The sequence below is a fragment of the Ambystoma mexicanum genome, chromosome 6q (assembly GCF_040938575.1).
Source record: "Ambystoma mexicanum isolate Mex_15411 chromosome 6q, UKY_AmexF1_1, whole genome shotgun sequence".
Taxonomy (NCBI): Eukaryota; Metazoa; Chordata; class Amphibia; order Caudata; family Ambystomatidae; genus Ambystoma; species Ambystoma mexicanum.
The window spans coordinates 433,848,823-433,866,991 of NC_090937.1; positions in this window are offsets into that span (position 1 = coordinate 433,848,823).

Below are 18,169 nucleotides of genomic sequence, written 5' to 3' on the forward strand. Positions count from 1 at the left end.
GTGACTGCTTTTAATTGGGGCAAGTCCTGTGGTGGGATGAAGGGTTTGATTTTGCAAAAGGTGGAGATTTGGAGCCAGACCATTTTGGCCTTTGTGGCTATGTGATTCTAGAAGGACAGGCATAGTGAAGCAGAAGGATTTTGCTGAATCCGAGAGTTGCATATCTATTCCTTGGGCGTATATCATTGAGCAATTGTTGTTTAGTGGACATTCCGATGAGGATGAATTTGTTCTTGGATAGGGTTGAGTTTGAGGTAGATAGTCGACAACCAGGACTGGGTGATGGCCAGGTAATATCAGAAACTAATGTCCTGCAATATTTTCACTCTTGTGTACTGAGTTTTCTCCATATTGGTGGGTGTCTATATCAGGATCTTTGAGGAGTGTGCCCAGAGGCTCCATGTAACGGTCAAAAAGGATTGGTGGGAGTATGGAGCATTGGGGTGGTCCACAGGAGCCTGATAGTCCATTATAATGGAACATGTTTATCTGGAAGGCCTGGTGGCCTGGTCTCTGCCCAAGAGTTAGTATGTAGATCAAGTTAGGACAGTGCCAGAGAATGCCATCCTGTCGGGAGGAGGGAGAGCAGGATGAGGTTCTCGATGGCGTTGAATGCAGTTGAGAGATCAAGGAGGATGAGGAGGCATGAGTCACCATTATAAATGATTTAGAGGGCCTCATCCAGTACATAATCAGGGGCTGTCTCGATGCTACACTTGGGGCGGAACCCTGTATTTGTTCTATTCTGGCAAGATGTGTAGCAACTATCTTTTTCAAGATTTTGTCAATAAACGAGAGGCTCCTAACGGGCTGGTAGTTGGCCAGGTTGTCTGGTTCAAGAATAATTTTGTTCAAAGGAAGTCATGTGAGACCATTCTTGCGGTGTTGAGGAATGATCCTTCTGTGAGGGAGGCTTCAATAATGCTGAGAAATGCATTGAGTGCTGGTCCCATCAAATATTTAAGGATGGAGGACAGGATGATATTGTCAGAATAGGAAGTCGGTTTGAGGGAGGTGATTGTTTTTAGGAGTGTTGGGGGATAGAGGAGAGAACGGAGTGCAGAGGGGCAGAGTGCATGCTGCAGTGCAGATGGGGAAAATGCTGTGGGAGGTTGATTCGATGATCTGTGGATTGTGTCTATTTTTTAATTAAAAATGGTTGTTAAGTATATTGCATTTTTCCTGAGTTGCTAGCACCCCAGGGTCTGTTGAGGATTTGGTACCATGCTTTACTACTTCAAAGTGGGCTATACTCTGACAGAGGCTGCCACAATGGTGGTGGTTTAGTAAGCAGCTTTGACCTCAGTAATCAGAATCCTACGGTTGGCGCACAGAGATTTGATGTTGTCTCCAAGTCCAAAATTATGTTTTTTACACCCACATTTCTATAGGATTGAGCTTTTGCTCGAGGTGAGATCATGGGTCTTACAAGGGGTGGATTGTTTGTTCTTAGAAGGGGTGATTTTTTAGGGGGGTATGAGTGTCCACCAGTTTCATCGCAGAGTTGCTGAATAACTCTAAGGGGACCGAGGCATTCCCTGTGCTTGGGAAGTCTGCAAATGCTACTTCTAGCTCATTGACAGGGAAGATGTTCAATAAATACCACTGAATGTGGGCGCATTTAGCCGGACCTTCCTGGCCGGTGGTCAAATGGGTGATCGACAGTCAGATGGCGGCATGGTCAGGCCAGTAAAGTGGGCTAAGGTCTGCGAAGGTAATGAGGGGAGACAATGTAAAGACTAAGTCTAGGGTGTTGCCTTAGTTGTGCTTAAGGGAGAGCACAATTTGCTTATGGTCCATCAATCAGGTCAGTACAAAAAGCAGGCTACAAGTGTGATTGTCAGCTTGAGACATGCAGGTATTAAAATCTCTGAGAAAGACATTATTAATGTGTGCTAATTTGACTGACGAGAGTAAGTTGGAGATGTAGTCAATTAAAGAGTCAGTCCTGTGAGGTGGTCAGTAAATGAGGTGGAAGTTGGTATATTCCTTGCGAGACAAGGTGGACTGGCAGGCAAATGATCTAAATGTACTTGTTCTGGCAGAGAGAAGGATGGGGCATAGCTAATTTCTCATTTGCATGATCGCCACTTCACCTTCTGCCCGTGCTGGCCGGTCAACATGTTGGATGCAGTAGCTTGGAGTTAGGAGTGTCAGGATAATTTGAGAAATGCATGAATTCCGCAACTGGGCTACTCTGCATTAAATATAAACTGAATACAAATTGTACATTATTAGTGGTACTGGTATGGGGACCTTAAACTGAGTGAAATAGATGTGTGAGCATTCATAAGGACACATCTAGAACGCGTTATAAAACATTTACCATAGATGAACAGCTAATTAGATAATTAATGGAGAAGTGTGAAATTGATTATTGCTTTTCATGGTTTTGCAGATGTTAAATGTGTGATATTTGCGAATAGTTTTAGAATACTTTTTGTTCACCACAAAAGGTACTGACAACACACATTATAAACATGTTCATATTTCATTTCTCTCCTCTTTGCTGTACATGCCATACATGTCATTTTCTTGTTGCACTGTAATAGGTGCAAGAATTTAAAGTGGACCTTCCAAACACAGGACTAAGGTTGACAAATGCATACTGGAATTTACGTTTGTCCTCATTAGCATACTTTAATTAATTTAAATATATTTGGGGCATATAAATATATACGCTTAGAGAGGTTTTGGACCTCTCAAAGCGTCCAAAACCTCTCAAAGCGTATAAAAAGTACCAAATACATTTTAGAACTGCAATTGATATAACTGAGCAGCAGAGAATTAATCACAACATATATATTTTTTTATTTGTTTTCATTTTATTCTCTGCTTAATGAATTAAAACATAAATAAAAAGTCCTATAAATGTTTACATATTCCAAATAAGGGGGTAACATCACAAGACTAATTCCCAAGTTAAATTATTGTAATTAAGCATCAGGAAAACAATTCAAAAAAATGATAATTGTAATAATTAATCATTAGATTTTTCTTGAATTCATCTGTTAATTTATTGTAATTTTAAAAAGGTCATGTAGCTTTTGAAATATTCCAAGTAAGGAAATTACTGTGTCAAAATAATTTCAGAATTTTAATTAAGCATCAGAAAAAAAATAACTATTCCATTTGCATTTATTTTTTATTTACATTTTTAATTTTATTGCAAAATCTACAAACACATTTTCATATGTCAAAAATAAGAGACTACAATTATAAAATGAATACCAGGACCATCATTAATTTAATTAGAGAATTGGGTTCTATGGAATACATCAGAAAATAATAATAACATTTTAATTTTTCTTTTCTTTTACTCATTGCAGCTTCAGGAGCTGCTAAAAGATTTAGAAATATTCCAAACAAGAAATTTAAATTACTAAATTTCTTCTGGAATTCTGAATATCTTAATTTAATACCAGAAAGAAAATTATAATAATCGTAATAATAATATTCATATTTGTTACATTTTCCAAATGTTTATTTAAATCCAAAATGGCTGAGAAAAATATTTCAAAATTAGAAATATTTAGAAAACAAATTATTTGAATGGGCGTAATGTAAATCACAAAATGTAGCAGTTTAAAGAGAAAAGATAAATGGTGAAGTGAATAATACAGATCTTGATGATGTTTGGTGGAATGGTATCCTACTGAATGATTTTGTCTTGAACATTTTTGAATCATCAGATCGCAAGATTAAATAAAATGTATTTAATTAAGCTTGCAGTGAAACTGTATTTCATCCTAGATAGGTTTGTTGATGAAAGTTTAGTTTAGTTTAGTTTATTTACTTGTATAGTGCACCCAGCCCAAGGGTATCTGCGTGCTTTTCCTTGATTGTACAGCATGTTACCTAATTACAATACACAATATTACAGTATTACAGACTTATAATAGCCAGTATACGGTGCATGATGTAACGACAAACAGATTGTTTGTGAGAAATTAGAGAACACTTGTCAGCAGCTGACTTGGGGTACAGATCAGAGTCAAGACCTGCCTAGTAAAACAGTGAGAGATAAATATATACAATTATATACAGTGTGCTATGTAGGTGAAGGTGAGACCTTCGATGACTACTGTGTTACAAAGGACGCTGAGCGAAAGAGTGCTATTGCAAGATAAAATTGCTTGGTTGCAAACCAACAAGGATAGTCACTTAAACATGTTGATAGACCAAAGTGAAGGTAAAAGGATACCAGAGAGTTCTGAGCTAGTTTACTTGCAAAATGAATGTGCACAGCTTGTGACAGAATTAAATGCCCTTAAGCAAGAGCATGCAGAATGCTCCCCACTAAATAGTGAACTCCAGAGAACAGCAGATCAACAGCAAACTGAAATGGTGTCCTACTTACATCCGATTATTGAATTAAAACACTAGTTAAATGATGTGTACCTTGAGGAAAGCGAGTTAAAAGCAGAAAGGAATAAGTGATCAAAGAAATACCAAGAGATGTTGAGTAACCATTGGGTACAAATTGATACCAGGTGTACTCAATTATCATTTTGATTATGATTATGATTGGTCATTCATAATGCGCTTAATACCTGGAGGTTTCTAAGCGTGGACCCGGGGTTCGAACCTGCTTTGCTCTGCATTGTCTTGCTTCCAAGGCGATCGCGTTTCCCCTGAGCTATCCTCCTGAGCATCATTAGAAGCTGAACAGCAGCAGCCATATATTGATCGATTGAATTCCAATTGAATATTACAAAGGCGAAAGATGACAGTAATCACCTTACCAACGAGTTTGAGTGGCTGAAAGAGGGATACAACTCACTTCAGGCACATTATACAGAAATAATGTGTATACATCAATGACTCAACTTCTAGGGTTTACAGGATAAGATGAAAATAATTCCTATTGTACAACCACAATGTTCAAATAACCAAATAGATTCTCAAAGAAGGCAGAGAGTCACTATAGCTCATGGAATCTCCTCTTCTGAGCTTGAGGATTTACAGCCTAAAAAACAGAGTGAAGGAATAGATCAGGTGCATGAGAAAAATCTACAGATTAAACACCAAATAATTATATTGAACCAAATCCAGAAACTTCACAGATAACAATGGCTATACCAAAGCCAATAGGCATGCCTTTAAATTAGAAGAAAAATACAAAAAGTCCCACAGTGGTAGCAACACTAGGGATAGCAAGAATGATGAGGAACACAACAATACTGACTGGGAATGCATTAAAAGAAATAGACAGAAATAGACCCACATGCTACATAGAATCAGAAAGAAGAAGATGATGAGAGGTGTAGGGTAGCACGCAAAAATAAATATAAACAAACCATGAACCCCACAAAAATCATTAGCTCTCTAAAATGCCTAGTAACAATTTTTCAAAATCAGATAAGGATGAAAGCATTGACCATCAGATAGAATCTCTAGAGCATGCATGCTAGAAATTACAATGATTACCGTCTAATAGTTTGGATAAATGCGAGTTGCAATTCTAATAAAAGCCAAGAAAAGGAAAAGAATACAAATGTTAGCCCTGGCACCATTGTTCTATAGATAAAAACCAGTAAAATGTAGCATCCGCAGATAAGAAGAACAAAAGCAATACTCAGAAAGGTCAACAGAATACATTTCCTCGTGAGAGGGCAATTCCTGAAAATACTGGGTCTTTCACTGCTACATTTCGGCGTATAGATTCAACACAACCTAATTATATCAGTCCCCGAGACAAGGGGTCATAACGTATTGTTGAATTTCATTATAGACCAATGAACAAAGGAAATATCAAATGCAAGCTTCTTTTAATGAACCAAGAGATCTAGCAGCACGACCCAGATCAGAGATACTTCCAATGTCACCAGAAAGATTAAGTTACCCTGACATGCGATACTTAAACAGGTTGCCAAATACAACTATCCCACAAAGAGGAGATCATTCAAGAAATTGCAATGCTGTGCAAAATATAGGTTTGCAGACATATGCAGGAGGAGTTGCTCAGAATCAGTTTGAACCAAGATTGGTAATAAAATTTCCTCCCAGAGTACAATCTAAGTTATCAACATTTCTCTGCGCAGAATTGAAGAGATTATCACAGAGATTCAAACAGCAATTTCAGCCTACATAAAGACATGTTTCAGAGATACGAACCTAAGGAAGTACAGAGATTCCAAAATTTGGAAAGCCAGCTGTCATGGCCACTGGTCAAGGGCCATTATGTCCCACAGGGTCCCAATGGACCCAGTCCTGGCGCCTTTGGTGCCAGTCTCATCTGAAAGTGTGCTCTGCACACAGTGTGCCTAAGGCACACGCAACCAGGCCGGGTGCGGCCATCCATAAGCATTGGGAGCACTTGCAGAAGTCTGAGGGAGTGGTAAGGTGGGGACAGAGGGCAGGGCTGAAGGGGAGTGGCTGGGGCCAGACTACATAAGCCAGCCCCACCCGCGTGCTGGTGCTTCACATTAGTCTGCTGGTGCAGCGTAACACTTACCGCCTTCTACAGATCCTTACCTGTTTGCAGTTCTACAAGCTTATCTTCAGTCTCCAGAACTCCATCCTGCAACCGCACGCATCTTACCTGAGACCAGCCACGCCATCGCCTGAAGCTCTGTGAACCCTATCCCAACTCTGCAGCTACCACACGCATCTTACCTGAGACCAACCACACCATCGCTTGAAGCACTGCTTACTCGATTTCAACTCTACAGCTACCGCGTGCACCTTACCTATCACTGCTGATCCAAATCTTGCAGCGCCTTGCATTCTTACCTGTTCTGGATGCCCCACATCCCTGGATTCATCCTCCGGCTCAGCATCCTCATGGATTTCACCATCAACCGCTGCCAGGTCGAACCTGCAAGGGAGATAGAAAACACAAGGTTAGTAACTGCATACACTTTTACCGCTTAGCCGCGCAACCTACAAACCTTGCGCATCATCCGGAAACCCAACTTACGTTTCTAGTGGGGTCTTCGAATCCCTGTTGGCTCCGTTTTGAACTCTCTTCCACCACCGTGTCTTCGCGGGCCATCTTCATACCTAAAGGGGAAAGAAAGGACATTACAACGTTACGGACAATAATCATTGGGAAAAACCAACACAAAAGGATACGAACAATAATCATTGCTACAAAAACTTACCTCCAAGGCAGGATTGGTCGCAGCTGGTCTGGACCACCATGCACAAGGACCAGTGATGCAACTTGGTCTACTTACGGCACCCTTGCTGAGAGAAAGCAGGACGGAGAGCTCATCCTTACAAAACCACAGGTGAGGTCATATGGGAAAATGCATGCTCATCTCATTGTGGCACGAAGGGTTCGAGGGGGATGGCAGTTCCACCACAGCATTCTCATTGCCTCTTACCTTCTCTCAAGGGTATACCCAGCAACCCGAGCAGTCCACACCACCGCAGTTGAGGGAGGAGCTCGAGCCAGGGGAGTCCAGTCCAGGGAGGGCTTCAGCCGTGCCCCTACGTCCCCGCAGAGACCAGGTGAGCGTAACACCCGGTGAGGATGCTGATCAAACAAATTTGGAAGTTATTCAGTAGCACTTAAAACAATGCACCTACTGCATTGCCAAGTGAATATGCTTTAAACGCCACACAGAATCCAAGTAAGTTAAAGACTATTTAAAGGAACCCTTGATCAAGACCAAACAAATCTGCAGGTTAACCAATCTAGAGTGATCCACATTGATACATTTAGCGTTGCCATTATTAAGAAGCATGACCAAATGGGGGGCACCCCTGAACAAAACAATAATAATATAGAAATAGAGAGACCAAAAAGGTGACTATTGATCTAGAATGCAACACATCTAATGAATTCATATCAGAAAGAGAATTGTTTGAACAGTAGGAACCAGAAATTGAAGATATGACATCGCTATCAGAATATTTCAGTGAAGAACCAAAAGAACAAAGAATAAGACCAAATCCCAGGTGTAGGAGTACGATTACCCATGATAGCACACGGTGATACTGTGAGAATGATGTAGAACCTGAAATAAATAACAGCAAAAGAAACAAAGTGAGAGAGTAACGCAGTGTAGCTCCGAAGAATCAGTGGTTCAAACAACTGAAGGTAAATTGGTAAGTGGTGGTGTACTTTCATTAAAAAATCAGGACTGGCATCTTCAGATCAGATAACTCAACACCAAATTGCAGGTCAGCAGGTAAAGAAAGCAGGTAAACCTCTGCTGAATTCTAAAAAAGAACAGGACAAGGAAAGACAGAGGGTTGATACATCAGAAGGAAAAAATAGAAACAAAGCTAAAAGATACATACTGATAAGGGAAGGATAGTTTCTTAATTGTTTGATGTATCTAAGAATCTGCTAGATCAAAACACTCCTGGTAATAATGAAAACTATTTTATCCATGAATTATCCATGTAGACATTGGGGTTCAATGAAGTACAGGTAACAGGTATATTACCCTCCTATAGTACCCTCTTGTTCTGCAGAGTGCTATGTGTGACAGACAATGTGCTGTCTGGACATCTATTTCAATAGCTATTAAGATCTTATACTTCCCCATACTATAAGGCAGGAGTGGACACACAAAGCATTCCTCCTTCGAGGTCCTTCTTACCACTTCCTTCATATGCTGATACCAAATGTTATTCCGCAAATGTGTGTACTGTCCAGGTAATCATTTAGCTCATGATCATCTTCTTCCTTTCTTACAGGTTTCTTTAACAATCTCATGTAACATGTCAGCATAGTTCTTCTTTAGTAGCCCACTTATAGACTCATTCATCAGTAGACTGGATGCATTTACATGTGCTACCTGTGTAGGAGAAAATTCCAAAAGTTTCGTCCTATCAGCATGAACTTTAAGCATCTACATATCTCGCATAATCTACACACGTGATCATTTTCTAAAAGATGACCCAGGTTTATTCATCATAGGACCAGATGCTCTTGTGCGTACCTCCAGAGTAGGAATAATCACATAAGGTCCTGGCAGCCTTGTAGGTTCCACATCTGTACCCTTCTCTTGTGTAGGAGGATACACAGGAATATTCACTCTATTTACATCTACATATTAAGCCGTTCGTACAGTAAGTGAAAGCAGTATTACTATGATCAAAATACAGGTGTAAATCGTACACAAACATGACCACTTATAGCAATGACTTTTGGCACATTGTGGAGGTCTCTCATGATCTGCCATAACAACGTTGCTACTGATGCTGCCCATCTTTACTTTTAAGGAAGGAAAAAATAATCTTTAATGGGGCAACACCATGCACTATTTCTGGAATCTGCTGAGTCGGCTCAAAAAGTTCCTTAATCAGCTTCAGCAGGCTGATTCATAGAATAATAAACTCAAATTCCCAATGGATGCCAAGAATTGGCCTCTGACCAGGTGACATGAAAATCTTTATTCAGCATGAAACAAAAGTTCTTTAATTAGTAGACTTTTGGATCTGTCCCTCTCGGAAGCCCCACTCAGTTCTCAGTGTTCTCTCAAAATATCCATTCACTTGGATAATGATGTCTCTCACTATTTCATTGACCACTGCATTGTTTCTCGGGTCTCTAAGGAAAGTTAGGACGTTGGTCTGTCTCCCAGCAACATGTGGACATTCCTCTATCAGATAGCAGAATACCAAACTGGCCAGTCTATATCCAGTCACTGTGGCATTTGTGTTTTCCAGACTGAACTCAAGAAGCTGAAGGATCTGTTCAATGATAGATGCAAGCAATCTTCTCACAATTGGACCGTTCTTAGGATTTTGCAGAAAAAGATGAATGTTAGTAGTTCTCTCCACCAGAGCAGGGTAGGCGCGCAAGATGAACAAGACGATCCGGGAAACGTTATCATTGGGCACCACCATGGGTGCCTCTGAACAGGAACTCTGTAAGAAACAAATCTGGGAACTGCTCCCTTTTCCAATTGTTGAAAAGGAACTCCAGATTTGGCATATCATCTTCTTTTAAATCAAGGCTTAAGCATGCCTCAGTCCAATGTCAACAAATTCCTTTGGCTCAAGAACACAATAACTTCCCTTAACTCCTTTTTAAATGACTGAAAAGAGTGTCCCAAAATAAGCCACAGTCCAATGAACACTTTGTCTTTATTCAGAAGCTTCTGCGTCCTTCTTCTTCGTCATAGACCTAGTCTGCACGTGCTGTGGTTCTTCCCCGATGCTCTCTTCAGGTGGGGGTGAGGGTGATGTGGATTCTCCTGTATAGATCTTCACATCGCCGAGGAATATCCAAGCGAGTCTGCCTTGCACCTTGACTGCAGATGGTGTAATGTCTTCCACTATGAAAGGGCCGTTAAAACGAGGTTCGTGCCAATTCCTAGTGAAATTGTGGATTACGACCACATCTCTGGGGAAAAGCTTAGGAAGGCAAAGCTGGCCAACTTCGGCTGGTGTGGCATCTCCTTCTGTGTTATGAGTTGCCCTACACCCCTTTTGCTTGAGCTAATCTGAAACGACAAAGATACTTGAAGTCATACACAGAAGGTAATCACGTAACTCCTTTCCTAAAAATTCTGCTGTTGCCTGGGCATCACTTCTAACCCTAGACGGAGGTGTCAGAGGTGTCCTCATTAGCCTCCCTGTCACTATCTTGTGTGGGGTAAGATGGTAGTCTGAACCTGGCTGATTACTCTATGCATACAATGCTAGTGGTAGACAATGCAACCATCCTTTCTTCAGAGTCAATTTCAATTTGGCTATTTTCTCTTTAAGCAAGCCGTTGTGTCTGTCACAAACACTGTTTGCTTGCTGTTCTACTATATTTGGAACAAACCAATCCTCCCCTATTGTTGCGGCGAGGCTCTCTCTAGTGATGTGCACAGGGTAGTGCAGCTGTTCAAACGACACCCTTAATAAGGCTACAGGCATCACCGGATTACCAGTGCTGTCTTGTCACCAAAATGCCTCATAGGGATTTAAAGAACACCCTCTCCATGTCCACAAGTATTTTTCGTCTTGGGGTGCTTCCCCTTGATTTTCTCCCAACTAAGTTCTAGACAAATTATTATCACAATTTGGCACACTCATCGTCACCACCATGCTTTAATTCACATCAGGCATATCAAATGACATAATTACTTCTGTAAAGGCAATTCGTTTTGCTTCATCATTTGCTTTTTGATTCCCATGTTAAATCAAATCTGTCCTTTTAGTGTGATCTGCGCACTTTATGACTGCAATGGATACTGGGAGTTGTAGTGGTCCATTGAGTCTGTCCATTAAGGCTTCATGCTGCACTGGAGTGCTGTCCGCTCGGAGGTATCCCCTCCTTTTCTAATGTGCTAGTTCTGAGTGCACTGTTGATGTAACATTGTCACTGTACACTGTCACTTCCTGGTCTGCATGATTCTAAAGCGTGACAATCAGTGCCACTAATTCTGCAGCATGTGCCGAAAAATGAGACAGTAGTTGTGAAATTATCAGCACTTCAAACTCTCCATTGGCCGTGTGCTTTACCACATATATCTTTGTCCATCATTTTGATTGATTCTTGAAGAACCATCTATATACAGAATTTCCCCAGCTGCCAATACATTTTCCTTCACCCTTGGGAGCTCGTCATAGAACTCCTCATAGTTCGAACAATCATGTGCGTGCTCACCCTCTGCTAGTGGTTGTGCTACAAACATGGCGGGATTCACTATTCTGCTTCTGACTATTTTAATCGTTGGATTCGATATGACCGATTCATAGGCAGAAGCCCTTTGAAATGTCAATGTGCCTTTAGGTTTTTCCCAGATGGCAAATAATGCAGGTTCGACAAATAACATCATAGAACATCCCATTACTATACTGGCAGCCTTCTCAATGGCAAAGGCAGTGGCTGCCAAAGATTGTTCACAAGGGAAGTGACTGGTTCTAAAATCAAGGGGCTTGTACTCCAATGTGGTTCTCTGCGCGAGTACTGCTGTCATTAACAGTGCCATTCGTGTGTGAAAACAAAATGAATTCCTCAGCATAATTAGGAATCCCTAAAACTGAAGCTGTGCAAATTGCCTTTTTTAATTCATCAAACCCTTCTTCGATCTCCTCTGTCCAAACAATCTCATCTTGATTTGCCTGTGCTTTCTTTAGAGCTTGCAAAAAGGGCCTTATGTATGAACTGTAATCAAAGACCCATGCTCTCACATAGTTACATAGTTAAAAAGTCCCAAAAACCTCTGCAAATGTTTTATCATAACTGGCTTTACTGTTTTTAATATAGCCTCAGCTCTTTCAGGAGTAACCTTCTTTCCTTAATGTGAAATTAACTCGCCAATGTATAACACTTCTTGTCAACAATACTGTAACTTCTCTCTGTCAACTGTATATCCTTTGTCAGCATGAATAATCATTAGCTGAACAGAATTGCTTCTGCATTTTTCCTCTGTGGTGCTGCAGACCAATATGTCATCCATGTACTGCAACACATCACTTTCTAAATCAATATTGTTTAAATCCATATTGAAAATCGATGGAGACTCACAGTACCCCTGGGGCAAACAAGTGCTCTTCAGGTGAGTCTGTCTGAATGTAAATGACGTCAAATGTTGCAAATCTTTATGCAATGGGATTGAGAAAAACACATTTTTCAAGTCAATCACAGTGAAATATCGTGCTTTAACAAGTATATTACTTAAGATTCTCGCAGGATTAGCAACTAGAGGGAACTCGGCCTCTAGAATTTGGTTAATCAGTCTCAAATCTTGAATTAAATGCCACAACCCTCCTTTCCCTTTTTTAATCATATAGATTGCAGTATTACACAATGACTCTGAAGTCACTAATATATCATGTTCCATCATAGCAGATATTGTCTTAAAAATACCTTCATCTGCCTCTCAAGACATGAGATACTGTTGTGCTTGAGGTAAAATTGCTCCTGGTTTCAGTTTAATATTTACGTCCCCAGAACCCTTCAATAGACTTACATCATAGGGGCCTTTTGTCCATAAAGAAACTGGAATCTTTGCCATGTCATCATCATAATACTTAGGACGTTTCTGTGCTAACATCATCTTTTGAGGAACTTCTCGTTTAATTGCTCTCACCCAATAAGTAATGTGTGTTTCAAATATGACTTTGCCATCTGATGCATGATCTCTAAACAAGTCTTCATCCGTGACATCAGTCAATCTATAAGCCTCCCCAATGGCAATCACGGTGACCCATCGTCTGCCATCATAATGAACTCCATCAAGCATAGCTAATTCTCCTTGTACTATAGAAGCCTGTAGCTCTTAAGGAAAGACTTGTCCTTCCTCTTCGAACATAGGTATCTTTGGCCTGAATAAAAATTAATCAGGTATCCTCACAGTCTTACCCACTAAGCCTGGCAGCCATGACAACAAAATGCATACACCATAGTGAAACACTTCTGGTTCTAATGACACTCCTTGTGTGTCTATTTGTCCTGCAAATGCCATAATAAACTCGCTCACATTTAAATAATACATTCCTGGTGTTAAGCACACTATGCCTTCATCATTTAAAGAGATTGTCATATTTAACTTGGACATTAAATCTCAACCCAATATATTGACACGTGTCTGTCTTGAATAGTAATGGTACATACATGCCTCACTCTACTATAGAGACTGCTAGTGCATCAGTAAAAGGAACTCTACTTGTAGCTCCTGTGAACCCTTGAGTATTCATGGCATTTGCCCACATTGAAAATGTCACCTCTCGTATACATGAGCGTGTTGCACCCATCTCTACTAAAAACGAAAAAGATTGTCCTCCTATAATAACGTCAAACCTTGGTTCCACTTGAGGATTAAGAGTTACTGATAGTATTGAACACATCAGATCTCCCAGTGAGTTGTCCTATTGTGGGTACAGCCTCATCCCCGTACCTGTGAAAGCATTCCCTCCATCAACAGTGACTATCCCTATTCTAGGAGTCATTAACTGTCCTGTGCTTATGCTTTGCTGTATCTGCATAGGCGACTGATGTGACTGTCCCTGTGGTGGATTCATTATTGCCTGATGTATTTGAAAGTCTTGCTGCACTCTTGGCACTTGTGTCTGCTGTACTGTCTGATTCTGAGCAAACCCACCTCCATTCTGCTGCGAATATGCAGGTGGGTTTGAAGTCCCCCCTCTCGAAGATTGACGATTTTGCACGAATACTTGAATTTTAGAAATGTGAGCCAAATGTCCTGTCATACCACATGTGCAACATATGGGCAGAGGACTCTCCATCTGTCCTCCCTGCATGCCTTGATTATCATTCTGCATGTTCTGAAACCCACCTTGATTGTTCTGAAAATACCCCTGATTATTCTGAAAACCTCTTCCTTGAAAACCTTTCCTTCCCTGTGGTATAAACCCATTATTACCTCGGTCAAACTGCTTCTGGTTATTCATCTGTGGCATGTTTGCTAATTGCTGTGGACCTGATCCATATCCACTAGTCAACATTGCCCCTTCAGTGGTGTACTTGGAGAGTTTTTTTTGCCTCTTTGCCTTTTCTACTATCATCTTTCTTATGATACTTTTCTTGTAACAGCCTGTAATAATGCGTGATGGTCAGCTGAATCTCCGACCATGGCTTCCATGCCCACTACCTTCTTGATATGCTTGTGTACTTAATCTGGCAGCACTTGACAAAGTATGTGATAAAACACAGGTATAGATTTCCCCCAAGCTTCGTGTGTCTCCAAGCTCCACTGATCTTGAAAATTCTGAATGTAAACAAGCGGATCATCACCTTCCTGCATCTTTTTTGTCATTATAGCTCCCATATCTGATGTGTCTGGATACAGCACTATAAGCGCTTTCCAAACTGCTGCTCTGCAATTATTGAATGGTGCTCCATCATGAGCAGTGTTTACCGTGGTAACACCAGAATATCCTGCTCTTGACCAAACGTCATCAGCTCTTTCCCCAAGGATAGAAATTAAGAGACCCTTAATATCCCCTAGAGCCAACGTGTTTCCACCTGTCATTTTCTCAAATACATGTATCCATTTACCAGCGCCTGAAATTAAAGTCTGGAGTATACACCTAAATTATCCTTGTCCATCTGCGGCCCAGGTTTATACTGTGATCTGGCCCCTCCCTTCTCTAACAAAGGAAACTGTGAGACCCCAAATTCGCTCTCATCTCCCATTGTTTGCCTATCCATAGCAGGGACAATGGTTCCACACCACCTTCTTCCTGGCAGCGACCTTAACCTGCTCACATAAGGTGGTGATTCCCCCCTCTGACCACGTGTTTGCCCTTTGGGTGGCGGATCCAGCAGCATCAATGACTATGACGCCCGAGATATACGTAGGTCTAAATCCGACCATCAGACTTCCTCATCTATTGTAAAACATCCCTCAGGTCTATATGTGTTACCTCCCTCCTCCCCATGGAAGGCTTCCCTGTCTTTGTCTGACATCTCCTGTGCTCAACCTGTGTGACCTCTCTCTCCTCTTTGCCTCTATCCAGAGTCAGTCTATCTAGAGACAGCTACTTTGGCTCAAAACTGCATGAGGCTCCCTCTTTGTCGTACAACTGTGTACTCTCAAGTTGATAATTTTTACCATTCCCCTGCAGTACTTTCTTAGTCTTCATATCGTGATAGATTTTATTGATTGCGTACCACATGATTCTAGAGTCAAACTCATCCTCTAGATTAGCTCTAGATGCACCAGCTATTGGCTCATTCTCTGGGAAGAACTCTTCTAAATCTCCCCATGATACTAGTCGATCAGGATTCATTACTTCCTTCTCCATGCGATCAAGATTGCATGCTCTCTTTTATTTCATTTGTTCTATTTCATCATCAAACTATCTTTGTTTCCTTGCTTCCTCTCGTACCCTGTCTTACTCTTTTCTTTTCATGTCCCTTATCTCATTTGCTCTTCATATTTCTTCATCGCTACGTCTTTGCATTCTTTTATCCATCAATCTCTGTTCCTATTTTTCACTCCTTTTTCTTTCTAGTCTTTCTTGCTCTTCGATCGCCCTCTGTCTTTTGTCATAAAGTCTCTGTTCCTCTGCTTTTTCCTGTTTCCTCAGTTGCTCCTCTTGATACAACTGTTCCCGTCTTTGTCTATCTTTTCTTTTTGTCCTATCATCTTTCAATCTTTTTTGCCTTTCTTTACCTTTTTATCCTGTTTGTCTCGATTTTCCCTTTGCCTTACATCCTTGATGCTTTTACCATTCAGTTTGAGCAAAATCCGACCACCCATCCTGTAAGCGATATTCAATCAACACTACAGCTAAGTCAATGCCTAGTCTGGGATGCTGAGGAAAACCCTTATTGATGTATTTTTATATCCAGTTCAGTACTCTGGATGACAACCCTTGTATAACACCCCCCTCTTAGAATCCCCCTGACCCCACTGAGCCAAGAAGTAGGTTTGTTTTGCAAATTAAAAGGTTTATTTGAAAAATTAAACAATATATATATATATCACACTTTTATAATAAATTAATATCTGATAGTACACTTAGACATATGATGTTGATCAACAATGGGTAATCTGGCACTAGCACACTTCTTTACAATCAATGAGGAGTTAGTATAGGATGGATAAAGTAGCAAAAATACTTTTATGGTTTCAAGGGAAAAGCAATGAGGAATAAAATGCAGTACAGAATTACTTGATATGATTTTAGCAAAAGATAAGATAATCACTTTTTCTCTGGCAATTCACCCCCCTCCCCTATGCAATGTAAGAAATGGAAGGAGATGGAAAGAGGAGCACACAGTTCTCAGGAATGCAATCAAATACAATACGAAATTCAGTTCCCCCCAGCAAGCTTAGAGGAAACAGGTAGGAGTTTGAAACACAGGCCCAAAATGCTTTTTAAATGTGATGGCAATGGATGGGAAAATGTGCCAACTGATTTTAATTCCCTCTAGAGATTCAGGGTGAGTGGGAGATGCGTGTTGGTATTAGTTCAGGCTCACTTTAGCAATGCTCTATGAGTTATTACCAAGTTGCAAACGGATTTTAACAAAAGAAAGAAGGGAGCGGCTATTTTGACAAGTGGAGAAATTGAGCCAAAATCACAAATCGCTGTAAATATCGCGAGTGCGTGAATCGCGATTGCGGTAAAAGTATAAGGAGTAGGAAGTCGTTTCTAGGCTTAGATTCCAAGCTTTCAGAGGAAAGTTAAATCTCGTTCCTAGCCCAAACGGTTCCAGAGATACGGATAATTAAATAAAGGTAGTTTTTCGGATTTAAAGTAAACTCAAAATGACAGGTGACAGCTTGCAGCTGCAGAATTGACAGGTGACAGTTGTGCAGCTTTAAAAATGACAGATGACACGATTTCTAGGAGGCAGTTCTACTTAGGTTAAAATAGTTTGGATTAGATTATTTTAACTAAGAGTTTGGTTCTGCACAGTTCTGCTAGGTACTCACAATATAAATTTGAACTAGGCCTCATCACGGATCTGGTCAACACGTCCGGCTGTGGTTCTGTCTGCTCGGTGGGTCAATCAGGCACCGGTTCTGCTCACAGTGATCTGGGTCAGCTCTGCTCTGCTGGTCTAGCCTCTCTGGATTCTGGATGTAACACTGCTTTCTGGGTACTGCTACAGGTTTTTGCAAAAATTCTCGGCAAAATTTCAAACAGCTCGCCCAGCTGTTGAATAGTTTGGTTAGTTTTGAGGCCTGCTGAAGAGGATTCAGCTGGTGGATCCAGGCCTCTCTGCTACAAATTCTGGAGTTAATTTCTGCTACAGGTTCTGGAGATTGATGGATTTGAAGTCTGGATCTCTGGGTGTGAAGTCGACAGTCAGCATGCTCCGCAGCAAATGGAATTGAATGTCCCTACCTGTCCCAGCAGTCTCTTTTTATGTGTTTTGGAAAGTGGGTGTGTGCGTTGGTCATAACAAAACCTGCCCCTCTCACTTATCATTGGCCAATTCCTCCTCTCTCCCTTGATTGGGGGAAGGAAATGTGAGTCAGAGGGCCTCATTACAACCCAGGCGTTAAGGGTTTAACGGTGCCGTCGGCGCCGTTAACCCTTAACGCCTGATTACCATATTAACGCCTGCTTTTAGCAGGCGTTAAAATGCAAGGCGCTAACCCGCCTTGGTGCTAATTACGGCACCGTAATTTACGGTGCCGTAATTAGCGCCTTCCCCACTCCCATTATGCCCTATGGGGCAAAAATGGGAATGGGGAAGGGTACATGGGGAATGGGGATTTACCGCCCCACTCACCTTGGAATGGGGCGGTAAATCCGCCATCCACCATGGTGTAAACAGAGTTTACAC